The sequence below is a fragment of the Sturnus vulgaris genome, chromosome 3 (assembly GCF_052056855.1).
Source record: "Sturnus vulgaris isolate bStuVul1 chromosome 3, bStuVul1.hap1, whole genome shotgun sequence".
Taxonomy (NCBI): domain Eukaryota; kingdom Metazoa; phylum Chordata; class Aves; order Passeriformes; family Sturnidae; genus Sturnus; species Sturnus vulgaris.
Window position 1 is genome coordinate 112,233,558 of NC_142245.1, and position 19,168 is coordinate 112,252,725.

General features: G+C 46.8%; 1 protein-coding gene and 1 long non-coding RNA gene across 2 annotated transcripts in view; both read left to right on the forward strand.

Moving 5' to 3' along the window:
• Window positions 1-19,168, forward strand: part of XKR6 (XK related 6) — a 213,314-nt gene that overhangs the window by 43,150 nt on the left and 150,996 nt on the right. The gene's annotated exons all lie outside the window — the stretch shown is intronic.
• LOC148224551 (uncharacterized) lies at window positions 188-7,781 on the forward strand. Its single transcript, XR_015802769.1, has 2 exons — window positions 188-4,677; window positions 6,647-7,781. It is a non-coding gene; the product is annotated as an uncharacterized LOC148224551 (long non-coding RNA).

Below are 19,168 nucleotides of genomic sequence, written 5' to 3' on the forward strand. Positions count from 1 at the left end.
GTCCAGCCTGGAGAAGAGAAAGATCCAGGGAGAGCTCAGAGCCCCTTGCAGAGCCTAAAGGGGCTCCAGGAGAGCTGGAGAGGGACTGGGGACAAGGGATGGAGGGACAGGACACAGGGAATGGCTTCCACTGCCAGAGGGCAGGGATGGATGGGATATTGGGAAGGAATTCCTGGCAGGGAGGGTGGAGAGGCCCTGGCACAGGGTGCCCAGAGAAGCTGTGGCTGCCCCTGGATCCCTGGCAGTGTCCAAGGCCAGGTTGGATGGGGCAGCAGTGTCTATTGAATGGTTTCCCTTCCCTTGGCAGGTGTTTGGAGATATCTGAAGTTCCCTTCATCCCAGACCATTTTCTGTTCCTGGTGTCAAGTTTATTTTGGGAATGCTGCATTTCAGTGGGTGCAGCACAGTCTCTGTGTCCTTTCTGGCTCAGGGTTTCCTTGTTCCTGCAGCAGCTTTGATATTTTGCATAAATTCCTGGTCACAGCCCACTGTCACCTGGTGTCTGAGGACATCCTTTAAGCAGAGGTGAGGATTGAGTTTCTGTTTCAGTTCAGAGTGTCTCTGCACTTGGTGAGCAACGAGCTCTGCTGGTGCTGGATCAGACAGAAAAATTCTTTCTCTTTTGGTCCCACCTGACAGTGAAAGCAGCAGATTTCCCTCTGTGTCTGAGGTCAAAATAAGCAAAATTATTCAAGGGCCTGTGATTCCACACTCAAGTCCTATGATAGATTTGGAGATGGGGATTCCACAGTGGGAAGCTTTGTTGGGATATCCCAGGAGCAGTGCTGTGAGTGCCAGACCTAACAAAGCCTGGTGTCCTGGGGCTCCTGTCTCACAGTTAGCTGCTCTGGGACCCAGAGGGGAATTGCAGAGAATTGGTGGAAGGTTTGTGTGCCATTTAAAGGGCTCTCTCTCCTGTGCAGGTCCTTTAGTGCCTGAGAAGGGAGAGGTTCTCAATTTCTTTTTTCCTTAAGGATGAGCATAGATGAGGATTCACCACCCCCATTCAGCATCAGGGTGAACTTTTTGTTCCATGGAAATTCAGGGTATGGAGAGGAAGTCCCATGAGGAGCAGCTGAAGGAGCTGGGAGGCTCATCCTGGAGAAGAGGAGGCTGGGGGGGATTTTCTTACAGATGGAGGAGACCCCCCCAAAATTCTTGTTTCTCCTACCATTTTGTTGAGAGGAGATGGACTGGAAATGCCAGAGGATGTGTGGATGTGGGAAGCTGAATGAAAGGGATGTCTAAGAAGGACTGAAAAAAAGTGGGTTTCAAGTGAGAACGTGGGAAGGGATGCTGGCTTGGCTTTGTGAGGAGGTTGTAAGTCTTAAATATTTGAGTTCCCAGAAGATGTTTGAGGCAAAAATAATAAGGGAAAAGAACAGCATGGCAAATACACATGCCCAGTGTCCCAGGGGAGACGATTCCAGCTGAAAGGGGAGAAGTTTGCAAAAGCTTTGGAAACGATAAAAAAAAATTCATTGAAATGTTTGTCGAAGGACAGCAAGACTCACTCCTCTAACAATTGCAGGGATTCAGGAGAAACTTCCAAATCCAGCTTTGAAGAGTCACCAGAAGTATTTATGAGAGCAAGTCTCAGACCCCTGGAGGTTTGGGCAAATAAAACATTGTCTGTGCTCCAGACTCCAGATGGAGATCCTTACAGGGATTAAAATTATTGTCTATTAAAATTATCCACATTTTCAATGTGACTGTCACTGTCTAGAAACAGGATGTAAGGAGCTTGAGGAGATCAGGTACCTTCTGCCCTGTGACAGTGTCATTGCTGGTATGTGAGGATCATGGAATCACAGAATATCCTGACTTCAGAGGGGTCCATCAGGATCATTCATCCAGCTCCTGGCCCTGCACAGGATACCTGTAAAGGTGGTATCTGCACCACTTAATTAGTGGCTTGTTTTTATTTTATTTTATCTTCTATCAGAGTCAGGATTAAAAACGTGAAGTAGACGAATTTTCTTATGTTCAGGCTTGGTTGTTTATTAAATTTTATCTAAAGTACAGAGAGCTCTGTAACACTTTCAGCTAACAGCTAAAAGTGAGCAAAATGGAGGTGAACCTAGCTAGCTACAGGGTCTCTGAAAGCTAAACAGTCTAATAGAGAATTAACACTTATATTATTTATACCTTTGACCCAATAACCAAACTCCCATGACCCACAGTGCAGCACTAACTGTCCAACCAGAAACTACAACCTGAAACCATGAAGAAGAAGGAGGAAGAAGACAGAAAGAGCCAACACCCACAATCTTCCATCTTGTCCCATACATATTCCTATATTCTAAAACCCCCAAATTTAAAACCCTTCACCATGTGAAATCACACTTCTATTTTAACTACACACCCTTGATTTTAACTCTCTCACTCAAATGTGGAAGCTTTCTCCAAGGCCTCAGGTCAAAAGCAGTGTTTCCAGGGGGTCAGTGCCAGAGAGCACAGAAAGCTCAAACATTTTGGGTTTTGGGATCCAACAGACACCCCAACAATCCCACCCTGTGCATCCCTGAGAGCATTGTCCAAACTCTCCTGGAGTCTCTCTGGCAGCCCTGGGGCTGTGCCCATTCCCTGGGAGCTGTTTCAGTGTCCAGCCTCCCTCTGAGAGGAGAAGGGAAGCTCAGTGGTACCCACAGCTGTAACTTTGTGGTTTGCAAAGAGCTTTGAACACTCCCAGCAGCTGAGTTCCCTCTCTGCCTGTGCCATCCCCGCTTGGAACGTGGCATTCATCTGAAGTATTCATTAAGATGGGGAATTATTTGCATATTATTAGCATTATTACATGGAAATAAAGCTGCTGCTGGTTCTTCCCTCCCTCCATGTATCTTTCATCACCCGCTTTTATACGGCTCTGAATCCTGTTTGTTGTGTGACAAACTGGGCTGATAAATCTCGTTACTCACTTCAATGGCTGGGAGACTCACTGCACATTACTGAATTTGGTGAATTATGTAATAAATGCATAATTAAAATTAAACCCAAAGCCTCTCGTGGAACCTCAGAAAATGCTGTTCATGATGAATTATAGAGAAATGTATGTAGGTATTAAAATTTAAGCCTAATTATTTGGATTTATTTGCAATCAGTATTTAATACACTACCTATAAGTTCCTGCAGACCCACAGCAAATCTGTTGTTGTGGTTTTGCTGGAAAACACAGAAAGTGTCTGTGTCTATGTGTGTGTAGAGTGAGGTGTTTGTTTTCATAGGGTTTCACAGCTTAATATTTAATTACAGAAAGGAAAACTCCTCTGAGCACGATGTGCTCAAAAATGTTTTCAGCTACAGGAAGTGTCTGTGAGGAATTTGGTTTTGCCCACGTTTTTCCCCACTTGATCACCTTTGGATATTGCCCAGAGAAGCTGTGGCTGCCACATCCCTGGAATTGTTCAAGGCCAGGTTTGATGGGATTTGGAACATCCTGGGGTTATAGAAGGTGTCCCTGCCCATGGCAGAGAGTTGGGACAAAATGACCTTTAAGGTCCCTTCCAAGCCAAACCATTCTGTGGCTGTGGTTTACTGAAGGAGAATCACAATAATAGGAAATAATTTACTCAAATAAAGCACTGCTTGGTTGCTCACTCATCAAATTGGTATTAAAATAAACTGAAAATCTTTCCCCCGATGAATTTTTGCCTTCCTGGTTCTTACTTCAAGGCAGCTGCTGTCAGGTTTAAACTTGAGATGTGCTAAAAACTTTTCTCTGTGCTTAAAACGGGTTTGAGAGATATTTTCCTTGGAAAGAGAAGCGATGTTTTTTCAGGCAAACAGCCTGCAAGTTTAATTTTGAAAGGTTTGTCTCTTAAGTAGCAAATTGAATAGAAGGGATTTGATTCCCCTAAATCCCCGATTCTAGAGAAAGCAGCTTGAGATCTCAGTAAGAGAATTAACACATGGGTTAAACTTACAATAAGAAGCAGGACTTGGAAAATGCCTATTCAGATGCCGTTAAGGAAATAATAGGATTAGTTCTTGTCGTGTCAGTGTGGATTCCTCAAACTGGGGGCTGTGCTGACACACAGCCGGGCTGTGTCGCTGGTCTGGCCGTGAAATTGGGGACAATGACAATAAAAATGACTTTTCTTGGAGGCAAATTCCTTTGAATGCTTAAGCCCTTGCTTGTGTACACACACAGGGCAGGTAATTCGAGATGACAAAGGAGCCCCTAATAATCCCCCTCCCTCCCCAGATGTGCTGTTTGTGGCTGAGGTGATGGTAATTGCAGCTGGGTAAGTGGTGAAAAAAAGTCAGGACTACACCGTGGCAGCGTTTTGAGTTCTTGTAAGCAGATTTCTGTTCGTTCTATCATTCATCTCTTGCAAACACAATGTGGTTTCTTACCTGTTATTTTCATCCCTTTATTCCAATGTATATATATTTCAATGTATATACATTATAGCTATTATTTAAGATAAAGCAGTTTTGTCCTTTGTTTATATTTATTTATTTGTTTTCACCGTTCATGACAGAATCCTGCAAAAAAGCGTTATTTTCATTTTCTTGTGTTTTCCATTCCATAATCATCCATGTGTGTCTTTGTTTTTAGCTTAAACCAAAGAGAATGGAGCATTAAGGCAGACTTGGGGTTATTTTGACATCACCTGATTCCATCATAGAAGGAGCTGTAGGAGACCAACGCTCTGGAAAACTTCCAACAAAATGGTAAATGAGTCAAAGAAAGGCTTCTGTTGTGCTGTCAGTCCTCTTTTCTTGTCTTCAGACACAACTTCTGCTGCTTTGCAAAGCTTCTCTTTCCTTTTCCATGGGGTTTCCTCTTGCAAATATCCTGGGTATCCCATAATCCCCCCTAAAAGTGCTTTGGGAGCAGAGGGGAATTTAGGCACCATTGTACAAAGCCAAAAATTGCACGAGAAGCTGTGGCTGCTCCTGGAAGTGTCCAAGGCCAGGTTGGTTGGGGCTTGGAGCAGCCTGGGACACTGGAAGGTGTCCCTGCCATGGCAGGGGGTGGAACTGGATGAGCTTTAATGTCCCTTCCAACTCAACCCATTCCCTGATTCTATAATCTTGTGATTCTATGATTCCATAACTAAGAATTAAATAAAGTTTTCTGTTGACAGGTAATTGGCAAATGTATACCAAATTTCTCAGTAAATTATCACCATAAAATTTAAATATAATAATATAATTATAATAAATAATAAGAATACCACTAGTGGAGGAAATAAGGTGGGCACTTGCTCAGGCTGATATTTCCCTTCCTGTGTCAGAGCACTCCTAAAGCTGGAACTTAAGGAAGAAAAAAAATAATAAAAAAAAAAGCCAAACAGCTTTACAGCTTGGTCTCTGACAGGGAGTATTTGCTGTGTTTTGGCACAGGATTTATTTAGGGGGTGTGTGTGAAGCTTGGAGAGAGCTCTCTGCACATTTTGCAGTGGCAGCCACTGATGCTGCCAAAGCCAGGCTGATTTCAGCTCCATGTGTGTTTTAGCTCAGTGTTACTCCGTACTGGAGTCATTCTTGTAAAGCTGAATGATCTCACAGATCTGGAGATCAGCAATATGTTATTTTACTTAGCTTGCAGTTCAAAATTTTAAGGAATTAATTAGAAAATCTGCACTGAATGCATATGTGTATATGTATATAATTGTATCAGGTTACTGTACCTATATTTTTCTCATCCTTGGACTGTTCTTGCTTGAAATCCTTCATTCTGCTCTCCTCTGAGCTTTTCCTTTCTTACTCATTAACAAGAGTTGCTCTCCTTTAACAAAAAGTGCTTATCCCTATTATATATCCTTTTAAATGTGTCCATTTAAATTAATATTTAACAGAGCAGAGACATGTCTGTGGTATAATGTATCCACTTATGGCTAATCGTTATTTGAGGTGATTGAGCCTCTTTGTACTTAATTTTTTGTGCTTTTTATCCAGCAGAATCATTTGTAGATTGCTGTGTAAGAACTGATTTACACCTCAAAGCAGACTTATTTCTCCTGAAGCTCTGGGTTTATCAATTACCAGCATCCTTTTAGGAGCACAAAGGGAGCACTGAGTGTGGAAAGATCTCATCCCAAACCAGAAATCCCAATTCCTGTCCCAGTTTAAGATGTAGTTACCAATCTATTGGCACTCACGTGTACAATTATTTTCTTAAAGGTTTTGGAATGGTTAAATGACACTACTGGGATTTTTTATTCCAGCTGACTTCATTTATTTGTTTCTTCACTGAAAGGGTGCTCAGGCACTGGAACAGGCTGCCCATGGTGGAATCACCATCCCAGGAGGGATTTCAAAGCCGTGTGGATGTGGCATTTGGGGACTTGGGTCAGTGCTGGAGGAGTTCAGTGATCTGAAAGATTTTTCTAACCTTAATGATTTAGTGATTCCAAGTGAGGTGCCCAGTCAGAGCTGCTGCTCTTGGCTCCCTCTCAGTCACTGACACTGTCATGTGCCCTCTCCTAGAAATCCTGACCTTGTGGCTCCAGCTTTGACTGGGTCTGCACCTCAGACACTGAAACTTTGGTGGGATGAACTCTGCCACCCCATCAGGGATCCCTGAGCATCCTCTTTTTATTCCACCACTTAAGCTTTAATTCGTTAATAATGGTTTAGTTAAGATTTTAGCATTAGTATTTATTTAATTTTATTCTTTTCTTTTCCTTTTTTTTAGGTATGAAAGGTTTTTATGGGTGGTGAGATGTTCCAGTGCTTGGATCAATCTGTTCCATTTAACGTGGTGGGAAGGAGTGGATTTTTATTTTCTTTTGCTGTTGTTTGGTTGGATTACTTTAAATTTCTGGAATTTTACATCACCTGAGCTGATCCAGGTATAGAGACAGAGAACCATGAAATCAGAATGTTTTGGTTTGGAGAGGACCTTAAAACCCATCTTGTTCCACCCCTCTGCCACGGGCAGGGATACCTTGCACTATCCCAGGCTGCTCCAAGCCCTGTCCATCCTGGCCTTGGACATTTCCAGGGCTGAATGAGATGATTTTTAAGGTCCCTCCCACCCCAGTCCATCCTGTGATTCCCTGATTTTCTAAAAGCTCATCAGAAATAACTCCAGTCCCGAGAATTTTTGTGCTCTGTTCTCCCTCAGCCACTGCTGAACCCTGGGACAGAGCAGGGTTTTAACTCCCAGCCTGCTGTGTCTCCCGAGTTCAGACATCTCTGCAGAAGATTAAGCAAGTTAGAGAAATTAGCTTTGATCCCTTTCTGCCAGCATAGGATTATTCCACATCACACTGGGTTTGAAGTTCACACCTAATCCAGTTTTACAGGGCCCGGGGTGGGAGGGGACCGGGCTGCTCTGTCTGCTGCAGCCTCTGATTTCATGGCACTTCCTCGATACTGAGATTCAGTTTGCATTGCCATTGCTGCATCCCATTCCATCCTGTGCCATCCCATAATGCTGCTGCTTCCTGGGAATCTGCCAAGGCAGGTGGATCCTTACCCTCCCCCTACATTCATACACATCGATGTATATTTAAACCACGCCCTTGCAAACAGCTCTGCTGTCCTGTGTGGAGGTTTTCAAGCTTTAGGAACAGATTTCCATACAAAAAGGGTTTGGAGTGTCCAGCCTGGATCTTTGTGCACGGAAACAACTGGTGTGAAACGAGATTCCAAGAACCTTTGCAGAACTGATGGTGATCATGGCACAGTGAAGGGTCCTGTCCTCCTTTTCCAGAGGTTTAGTGCTCAGTCCTGAGGGATTTTTTTATCACAACACATTTTATTTATGATATTTGTAACCCCATACGTTTTCTTCCTAATAAATGTTTATTTTCAGGCTGAAAAAATGTCCTTGTCTGTGATCCTTTAAAATGCCTTTTTACAAGCATTCAGAATCCTGACCATTTTCTCCTCACACACACACACTGGGCATGGGGGTAGCAGAGCATTCCAGCCAGCTGTGAAGTCCCCAAAGGATGCATTTAAAAGTGACAGCATGTTTTGCTGGACCAACAAAAGCTCGGTTTAGCACCTGCATCACTCCCAGGGATCTTTCAGGAAGTTCCTCTTGGAGCAGAAAGCACTGGATAGGGCAGAAACGTGGTTTATACACCAAAAACATGATTTATAGGTAAGTTAAAATTTTAAATTTCTAAGGGTGGCTGTATTTTAGTGGGAAGCCCAGGAGATGCCAGAATGGAATTCTCCTCCCTGTTCCTGCCCTGTGCCTTCCTTTCATACACACCTTGTAACACTATTGCAGTTTTCTTCAAGAATGCAGCATTCATAGGAGAGAGTTTTTATTTTAACACTCTTGTAGCATGGTTGGCAGAGAATATCCCTGTTTTTCCATGCTGTGTTGCTTGGATAATCCCTGTTCCTGCTTTTTCCTTCACTGGCAACAGCTCATTCAGAACCTAAATCCATCCCAGTGATATTTAATCATGGATTCGTAGAATGGGTTGGGTTGGAAGGGAACCTAAAAATCATCTTGTTCCAACCCCCTGCCATGGACAGGGAGCCATCCTCCTCCCCCAAATCTGTCCTTGGCAGAAAAGCACCATTAATCCTGATGGGAACCAGCAATTCCAGAGATTTCACAGCACCCCTGCAGCAAAGGTGTTTTGGAATTGTCTTCCCCATCCGAACAAGGCTTTGATCATACCAGGAGCACCCTCTACAAAAAAAAAAAAAGGAAAAAAAAAAAAAAAGAATTTTTTTTTTTTCAAGCACATCAGCTCTGGAAGGTCACAAGGCTGTCAGAGTGACTTATCTGCTGTCCTCTGGAAATGGCATTTCTGGAAGGCTGTGGCGGATGCTGCTCTGGCAGTCTGGGCTGAATCCTGCGGAAGGGCTTCAGGAGATCCATCAGATGCCCTACTTAATTTAAAATGTTTGGAGCTTCTTTTATTTTTTTTATTTTTGTTTTGTTCTCTTCACTGTAGTAAAATTATTTTTATGACCCTTTGGGTATTACCTGCTTTTATAAATCTTTCTATAATTAAATTTACAAATCCGCCTGTGAGCTGGTGATGTGTAAAACCTTGCAAACGGGACCCTTTGTGTGTTAACCTATATTTATGTTACTTTTATTCCTTCTGGCAGTAATTATCCTGGCTCTAGGCCTAGGATTAATCTATAAGATGCTGAACATGCTTGAATATTTTCCCCCCTTCTCTGTGGCAAACTCATCTTATGCAGAGCAGGGCATTTTTAAAAGTGCTTCCTATGAAGTGGTTTCACCGTTACCCCTCGTAAGTGATTCACAGGAGGAGCCATGGCAGGGGTTCATTGATCTTGGGCTGTGGATATGGGAAGGAGAAATGGTTCAGCCTCTGTCAGATTGCTGCTGGGTCCCAGCCTGGTGACACAGCTTTCGCTGCCTGGCCAAGGGATTGTCACTGTCACTGCTCTGCAGGGCTGGGGGGGACAGGCTGGGAAGGCTGGGGGTGTTTTAAAATCTGGACAGGGGATCCAGTCTGGTCTGATGGGACTGGAACTTCCATGCCATGGACAACAGGCAGCTGAACAAGAGCCTGCTGTGCCTAGGTAGCCAAAAAGGCCATGGGCTGTCCCAGGAAATGTGTCCAGCAGGACCAGGGCAGTGCCTGTCCTGCTGACAGGAGGGACATGGAGGGGCTGGAGCATGTCCAGGGAAGGGAACAGAGCTGGGGAAGGGGCTGGAGCACCAGGAGAGGCTGAGGGAGCTGGGAAAGGGGCTCAGCCTGGAGAAAAGGAGGCTCAGGGGGGACCTTGTGGCTCTGCACAACTCCCTGACAGGAGGGGACAGCCAGGGGGGTCGGGATTTCTCCCAGGGAACAGGGACAGGATGAGAGGAACAGCCTCAAGATCCCCAGGAGAGATTTAGGTTAGATATTAGGAATAATTTCTTCACCAAAAGGGCTGCTGAGCCCTGGCACAGCTGCCCAGGGCAGTGGTGGATTCCCCAGTTCTGGAGGAATTAAAAAGATGTGGCACATGGATGTGGCACTTGGGGACATGGGTCAGTGGTGGCCTTGGCAGTGCTGGGAAATGGTTGATCTTCCATGATCCATGATTGTGCTGCTTTGCCATGGTTTTGAGGCCAAGGTGCTGCAAGATCCTTAAAGAAATCATGGAGGGTTTGCACTCACAATACCTTAATGGAACATTTATTCATCCTCTTACCAAGTAAGAGTTAAGGGACATCAAAGAGAGGCACCAACACTTTATGGAGACAAAAAACGTTGTTTTCTGAGTGCTGTGTGAAACACAAGCACAGCCCCAGGCATGGGCAATCCACAGATTTCCTACAGCTGGGGAAGGAAACTCTGGTTCCCCCATCCCTAAAAACATTCAGGGTCAGGTTGGGTGGATCTCTGAGCAGCCTCATCTGGTTGAGGACGTCACCACTCACTGCAGGGGGTTGGGAGGCCTTTAAAAGCTTTTTCCAACCCAAAATACTTTCCTGTCACATGTCCTCTCCTCCTCCTGAGCTGGCAGGTGCTGACCAAACCTTCTCCATCCCTTTCTCCATCCCATCCTTCTCCCCACTGCGGGTGGATGAGGAAGGAGCTTGTGGGACCCTCGGTGCTGTTTCACGGTGCTGGTGCAGCACTGTTGGATCCCAAAAACCTGGGATTTTTGAGCTTTCTGTGCTTTCTGGCACTGACCCCCTGGAGAACACTGCTTTTTACCTGAGGCCTTGGAGAAGGCTTCCAAATTTGAGTGATGGAGTTAAAATCACGGGGGTGTAGTTAAATAGAAGTGTGTGATTTCACATGGTGAAGGGTTTTTAATTTTAGGTTTTTAGAATATAGTGATAGGTATGGCACAAGATGGAGGATTTTGGGTGGTGCCTCTTTCAGTGCTCATCTTCCTTCTTCTTCATGGTTTCAGGTTGTAGTTTCTGGTTGGACAGTGCCACTCTGAGGGTCACAGGTATTTGATTATTGGGTTAAAAGTATAAATAATATAAGAGTTAATTCTCTATTGGACTGTTTAGCTTTAAGAAGCCTTGTAGTGGATGGATCTATTTCCATTTTGCTCACTTCTAGCTGGTGGCTAGAGGTGCTGCTGAACTTTCTGTGCTTTTGATAAGATTTAATAAACAACAAAGCCCAAACACGAGAAAATCCATTTCCTTGTGTGTTTTTTAATCCTGGCTCTGAGTGAAGACAGAAGAGACTCCAGACAAACCACTGATTAAGTGATGCAAAAACACCTCCACCATTACACAGCATCATCCTCTGGGGGTGTCCTCATGGCTGAGCTGTCCTTGGGGACTGTCCCCTTGGACACAGGAGCCATGTCCCAACAGTGGTGGCCTCAACAAGTTCATAACTGGAAGTTTCAGCCTTCCTGGATTCCTGGATCGATGCAGCCCTGGGCTCTTTGCTGCTGTGTCAGGAGAGCTGCCGTGGGCTGTAGCAAACTTTGCCCACCGGGAATTTTTTTCCTTAGAAAACCTTTCTGGAGTCATTGATTTGCAGCATGTCTGAGCCAAATTTAAGCATGGAGCCACAGAGATCTGAATTTAGCTGTGCTGGCTGTTTTCCCTGGGAGGAGGGATCACAGGGATGGATTTGATTGCTTGGGAAAATTAGTGTTGATTTCAGTGAAGAATATTTTATTACAGTGTTTGCATTGGCATTGTCTTCATAGCATAATGGCTGAGAGTTTCCTGTGTTTCCTGTGCTTGTGTGTATTTAATAATTTAATCTATTCCTTCTAAATACTGGCTTGGACTAGAAAAGAAAAAAAAAATTAGGACTGGCTGCCTACTCTTAATATCCCATCATAAAATAAAATCACTAATCCCAAAGGTGGAGTTGCAATTAAAAAGAAAGAAAACTGGCATTGGAAAGTATTGAAGCTGAATAATATGGTTTAAAATAGACACTGCCCGTGTTGTTTGCTTCAGATACTGAAGATGCTGAGGTTGTAGTGCTTTGAAAAACTGGGATGCTGTTCCAGGATGGTTTGGGTGAGGAGAGATCTTAAAGCTCCTCTCATTCCAGCCCTTGCCATGGGCACCTTCCAGTGTTCCAGGTTGTCCCAAGCTCCTTGGGGAGCCTGATCAGTGCCCAAACACCCTCCAGGGAAGAACCTTTTCCCAATATCCAGCCTAACCCTCCCCTGGCACAGCTCCAGCCATTCCTGGGTCCTATCCCTGCTCACAGAGAGCAGAAATTGGAGCTGCCCTAAATGAGAAGTGGAGGATCCAGCACGGAGAATCCTTTTCCTCTTCTGTTTTACAAATATGAAATGACAAATTGGCCAAGATATTGGCCTTTAAACCTTGTTTTCCTCTCTTTAAACATTGTTTTCCTCTGTATGGGTTGTCAGGACTCCCCCTCAAATTCCCTCCAATCCCCTCACCAGGAAGGTTCCCCTGCCCATTTGCTGTACATGGGACACAGGAGAGCCAGGGAGGCTGTTAAACACCATCAAGGAGCTCAATCCACCTCAGTTTGGGATCTGGTTTGCAAAAATCGGGCCAGGTGAGAGTTGATGCTGCAGACTGTGTGTCTGGGAGTCTCCCAAATTCCCTCTGGCTGCTTCAAGTGGAGCTGGGGACTCCAGGGCAGGGCAGCAGTGCTCCAAGTGCCCCAGCTGGGTCCTTTAACCTGCCTGGCAGTTCTCCCTTCTCTCCCTTCCCGGGTATCACTCCAGTCCACAGGAAGTTTTGGATCAAGAGGAATTACCTTCAGACAGTAATGAAAGAGGCTGTGCTCAGGCTTGCTCATAAATGCAGCACTGGACCTGTTAAATCAGGCTGTGCCTGGCACTGGGGGATGAGTGCAATCTAATAAAGGTATTACAAGCACTCGAGTTTGGGCAATTAAAATGATGATGATATGCTGGAGCTAACGAGGCTGAGGTGAGGCTTTATGGGAACCAGGGAGTGCATCCAGGTCTGCCCTGGCACAGAGAAGCTGTGGCTGCCCCTGGATCCCTGGAAGTGTCCAAGGCCAGGTTGGATGGGGCTTGGAGCAGCCTGGGATAGTGGAAGGTGTCCCTGCCCATGGCAGGGGGTGGGACTGGATGAGCTTTAAGGTCCCTTCCAACCCAAACCATTCTGGGATTCTGTTTGCAGAGCTTCTGGTCTGCAGGAGAAGAGAAATAAAGGGACTGAGAGGAGGGGAGGATTAACCATCACTTAAGGTTACTGCATATTTTATAAAAGACCCGAGCCTCGGTTCATAGAACCACAGAATGAGCTGGGTGGGAAGGACCCCCAAAGACCATCCAGTCCCACCCCCTGAGCAGGGACACCTCCCACTCTCCCAGGTTGCTCCAGGGAGCAATCCTGCCTTTCCAGCAGCATTTTCCTGGATCAGGAATAGCAGCCAGGCCGTGCTCCCTCTGAGCAGCCTCCCTTTGGGAGAGGAGCAGAGCAGGAGCAGAGGAATCCCTGTGCCCCACCATTGTCATTTCCTGCCTTCAGAGCCCTCCGTGGGCAGCACAAGGGCTCCTTTTCTGGCATTGTGTTTACCAAAGCTGCCTGGAGGAGGTTATTTAAACTGCAGTTGTTTGAACCGTGCTCTTGACATAATTTTTCTCCATCTGTAGCTTAAATATCAGCCTCTTCTCTGAACTGAATGACTCTCATGGTTACTCAGATGCTTTCAAGGTGCAGTCGTTTCCTTTGTGAGTATCTGTGACATTTGGAGCTGCCCAGTCTGATTGCTACAGAAATCCAGCGTGTTCCAGGCTCTGTGTGGGAATCACTGCAGTTATTGAAGCACATGGAGACACTGGGGTCAGGCTGGATCTTCTGAATTAAACTATTTAAATTAGATATTAGGAATAATTTCTTCCCTGTGAGGGTGGGGAGGCCCTGGCACAGGGTGCCCAGAGAAGCTGTGGCTGCCCCTGGATCCCTGGAAGTGTCCAAGGCCAGCCTGGATGGGACTTGGAGCAACCTGGGATAGTGGAAAGTGTCCCTGCCCATGGCAGGGGATGGAATGCAATACTCTTTAATGTCCCTTCCAACCAATAGTTTCAATAAGTTGCTTTGCAAACTCCAAATGTGATTATTAAATGAATCTTCATTTGATGCAGGAAGAGTCCCATTGTGTGGCCACAAAAGGAGTGCTTTTTATTTTCAAAAGGAAAAACCCAAACCTGGGGAGAAAGCCCCAGGAGCAGCAGCTTTCAAAGCCCCCTGCAGCTCTATTTATTTGTGTGTGGGCAGGAAGATTTCTGTCCACTCAAAAAAGCCAGGCTTTTTCAAATAAATAAATAAACACCAATTCCTGGGGTGAAATTCTCAAAGGCTTCTAAGAGAACCAGCACTACTGGCCAGGGTGGCAGGAGGGAAAATTTCCTGGTGTCCCCTTGTGCAGCCACTTTGAATCCCAGTTCCACAGCTCCAGCCAAGCAGATAAAGCCACGAGGGTTTGTGGGACCTGAAACTGGTGAGAAAGAGCAGCGAGGGTTCTGAGAGCAGAGCTGGGATGCTCAGCCTCTTGGAGGAGAGCTCCAAAGTGCTCCTCACAGCTTGGAAACACCTCGGAGTCTTTCATTAGAGCACAGAGACAGAGAATTGCTAAGGTTGGAGAAGTCCTACAAGATCATCCAGTCCAACCATTCCCCAGCACTGCCAAGGCCACCACCCATGTCCCCAAGAGCCACATCTAAGAGATGGGACATGCCATGGGATGGGGAATCCCTGCATCACTGTTCCAGTGCCTTACTACCCTTTCCATGAAGAATTTTTTTCCTTATCTCCTAATACCCATTTAAAACTTTCCCTGGCACAGCCTGAGGCTGTTCCCTCTCCTCCTGTCCCTGTTCCCTGGGAGCAGAGCCCGACCCCCCTGGCTGTCCCCTCCTGTCAGGGAGTTGTGCAGAGCCACAAGGTCCCCCCTGAGCCTCCTTTTCTCCAGGCTGAGCCCCTTTCCCAGCAGTGCTGGGTGAGCTCTTGGATTATCTTTGGATTTCGCAGCCTCCAGCTGAGTCTGCAGGAGTTCCCAGCCTGTGCCCCAGAGCCAGAGCAAGTGCAGCTGTCAGCGAGCTGCCAGGTGGATTTTGGTCCCTGTGGTGCCTTCACTTCAGGATTTCCTCATTCTGAGCCCTCTGGGGACAGTCTCACTCACTAATGCAATTTGAGAGCCATCACTCAGTGGAACTCGGTGGGAATCCAGCACAGACTCGCTCCCACCTTTGCTGATCCCACTGCTTTTGCTGCAAGAGGAGCTGCTGTGCTCAGGTGTTTTTCCCCATCTCTAGCCTGCACCAAAATGTTTGTTTTCCCTGAGGAAATCCCATCACGCCTGAAGAGCCCCTGGCTGCCCTGGGCACCAGCACACCATCCATGGCTCTGTCCTCCTGTGATCCCAGCAAGTGCTGCAGCCCAAAGGAGGCATCTCCACAGACAGGACAGGGAGCAGCTGAGGAGACCTCCCAGAGCAGGAGCAGGAGCTGTGTGTGAATTGAGGGGTCGAGTAAGGATAGGGAAGAGGCTGTGCCAGGCTGGGATTGTGTTCAGCTCCTCCTAAGCCCACACGTGGGAGGCAGCTCCTGAGAAAAACCACTGCAGCCTCCTCTGGCTGCATGAAGATTGCACCAAGAGCTGCAGTGGGAGCCTGGAGAGGAGGCTTGGATATTGATACCTGAGTTTTGGTGGGCTGGGAATCACATCTGGGATGAAGCCCCATCCACACAGCATCGTCCATGCCCTGAGGAGCCGTGGCTGCCCCATCCATGGAAGTGTCCAAGGCCAGGCTGGATGGGGCTTGGAGCAGCCTGGGATAGTGGAAGGTGTCCCTGCCCATGGCAGAGGGTGGAAACTAAATTATTTATGATGTCCTTTCCAACTCAAACCATTCCATGATTCCATGATGGATATACATGGCAGAGCAATGAGGTTTTCACTGCAAAGCCAGGAGCATCCCATGGAAACCACACACATCCCATTACCTGTGCAGGCTCTCCAGGGTTTTGGGAGCCTCCCAGTGAGGGAGAGACGTGGGGGAAGTGAGTCCCAGGTGGGAGTGTGTTTTTGTACCAACACTGAATTGAGAAGGAGCTGTGAGTGCAGAGACTCACAGTGAGCGACGGCGCAGCCTCCACTTTCCTTTCATACCAGGAATTGCTTCCACTCAAAAATGCTTTGCATTTTTATTTAATATGAATTTCCCTTTTAACAGTGTCACTCGTGACTCTCGGGTACAGCCTGTGATTCTTCACGTCTGAGTACAAAACTCCAGGCTGGGCATTGTGATTTCCTGAGTTGGAAATTCCTGCCCTCTAGCTTGTGGGCAGGAATAGCTTTTCCCCCATTCCTGGGAGAATCAGCATGGAATAGAGGATAAAATATTTCCCTGAGTCCTGGGACATATGGGTCTAGAATTGAGCTACCCACTAACCTCCTGCTAAGTTTTTGGGGACAAGATCTGTTGCCTGCCAGATGTTTGTGCTCTGTCTGGCACAGCAGGGCAGTCTGGGTGCTATTTTTGTAGCTGTGTTAAATAACTCTGTCTACAGGGTTTTGGAGGTAGAGGGGAAGGTCTATCAGGGCCCTTTTCAGTGTGACTTGGTGGTTTATTCGTGTTCAGGCTCATGTAACACAGGAGATGTTGTGATTCCACAGCCTCACGTGTGACTTCATCCACCCCCAGAGCTGTTGGGCAGGGAGAGCTGGGGGTGCTCACCTGGAGAAGAGAAGATCCAGGGAGAGCTCAGAGCCCCTTGCAGAGCCTAAAGGGGCTCCAGGAGAGCTGGAGAGGGACTGGGGACAAGGCTGGAGGGACAGGACACAGGGAATAGCTTCCACTGCCAGAGGGCAGGGATGGATGGGATATTGGGAAGGAATTGTTCCCTGGGAGGGTGGGGGGGCCCTGGCACAGGGTGCCCAGAGAAGCTGTGGCTGCCCCTGGATCCCTGGAAGTGTCCAAGGCCAGGCTGGATGGGGCTTGGAGCAGCCTGGGATAGTGGAAGGTGTCCCTGCCATGGCTGGGGGTTGGAACTCAATGATTTATAAGGTGCTTTTCCACTCAAACCATTTTAAGATTCTTTGACTATTCTTAAATAAAATGTTTTCCATCGCAGGGATATGTTGGCCTTCTCTTAAATGTAAGATTTATTTTAATTAGGTATAATACATGAATCCATCTCAGCATCACTTCCACATTTTAGGTGGAAACTTTGAAACACTGAAGAACTCCTATTTGTTGGCCTTGGCTGTTTTTTGTGCCACCCATTTCCTCCAACCCTTCTCCATTTCCTTGTTTGTGGAGTTCCAAAGCACTGAGGTGGATTTTGGGCAACCACTGCCCTGCAGCCTGGAGAATCTTATTTTATTTAAAACTCACTGAGTACCATCAAGGAGAGTCCTAAATGAAAACCTCATTAGGTGAAATGAAAGTGATGCCTCTGCTGGTGCACACCCCTTTAGCAGGGAAAGGGACTGGCAGAAAATCTCTGCTCCCATCCTCAGCAGGTGCCCCACACCACTTCCAGCCACGACCTTCCTGCTCCCCTGTCCCACTTCACAGCTGGCCTCCAAATGGGAATAACAGTGCCTGGGGTGGCTCAGGGCCTGTCACTGTCCCCAGCCTCCCCAGCATCGGACCAAAATCTCTTGAAGTGCTGGCTTTGTACCAGCTGCTCTTCCCTCTCTGCTGGGAGCTGCCCTGTCACACAGGCTGGGGAAACAAAGCCAGGACAGCCAGGTGGTGGAAGGCTCTTTTTAAAAGCCTCTTTTGTTTGCTTCTCGCCCTTGAAAGGCCAAATGATGTCATGGAGGAGAGGTGGAGGCATGAGAAAGCTCCTTGTGACATTGGCACCCGAGAGTGGGGAGTTCATTGGATAACCCACCCTGCCACACTCCCAAATCCTGTGGTGTGCTGGTGTAGTGACCAAAAGGAGGTGTGAAGAGTCCAGAGCATCCTTCAGAGGTTTTCCAGCTCTGCTTGATGCTTGTGCATCACCTCTGTCCAGCACAGAATCCAGCACTTGTGCCAATTAATTATAACGTCTTGAAAAATAAGATGTGCACAAGGAGTTTTGGGGCAAGAAAGCTTCAAAGACAGGTTGGACAGGGCTGGGAGGAATCTGGGATAGTGGAAGGTGTCCCTTCCCATGGCAGAGATTGGAACTGGATGATCCTTAAGGTCCCTTCCAACCCAAACCCTTCAGTGATTCTATTCTGGAGGTAAGGCTGGCAAGGATTGGCTCAATCAAAGAGAAAATTCCAATAAGGGGTTGAATTTTCTGGCTGCTGATTGCAATGGGGATGAGGCCCCAAATGAAGAAATGGTGTTTTAAACCCCCCCATACAAGGATTTCTGCAGGGAGGATAATCATGGCACAAGCTCAAGCAAGCACAGGGTACTCTGAGGCAAATGAACTCCCACAGATAGCAGAGAACAAGGAAAGAAAACGAAGTGGGGAAAAAACCCAGCTGGGTTGGAGCAGAACTGACTCCTGGAAATACTCCAGGCTTTGGAAATTGGTAGGCTTCTGGTTCTTGATGGATCCCTTGTGGTGCTTAACAAAGACTGGAATATAAAGATACATTTATACCTTTTCTTTGGGAGTCGTTTTGCCTCTGTCGTGGTCTACAGGATTGTGCCCTCAAGCCTAAAAATAGGGATAATTGATGTAATCCTAAACCAAGGGAACACACCAGCTGAGTGCACAGATTGTCAACCTGTCCCCTCAGCACCTGCAGGCCAGGGGGGGACATGAAAAGAAGATTTTTTTTTTTTTTTAATGTTGTCCCCCAATCATCACAAATGATGAGACAGCAGTGGGTGATGTGAGTGAGGGGTGGAAGGAACAATTTGGGAATCCAGAGGTGCTTTGGGGATGGATTCCAGGAAGCTGATACCCTCTCTGGAAGCCAGCCACAGCTCTGGGCTGCTGTGGCAGATAACCATCCACAAAGGATGGAAGTGACTTCTCTGAATTTAAGGTGCCTTAAACCTGCTAGTGCTGTTTCATTGTTAGAAATGCAGCCAGTGCAGGTTGAGGCTGAAATTCCTTCTGAGTTACCAAATGAGAGACTGGGATCACATCCTTTGCTAGAGGTGTGCAGCTCTCAAGTGCATCTCCACGTTATTCTGTGTCCTCATAGCCTCAATCTGCACCAGGGGAGGGTCAGGTTGGACATCAGGGGGAATTTCTCCATGGAAAGGGTGGTCAGGCATTGGAAGGGGCTGCCCAGGGAGGTTTGGAGTGCCCATCCCTGGAGGTGTCCAAGGAATGACTGGATGTGGCACTCAGAGCTCTGGGCTGGTGACAA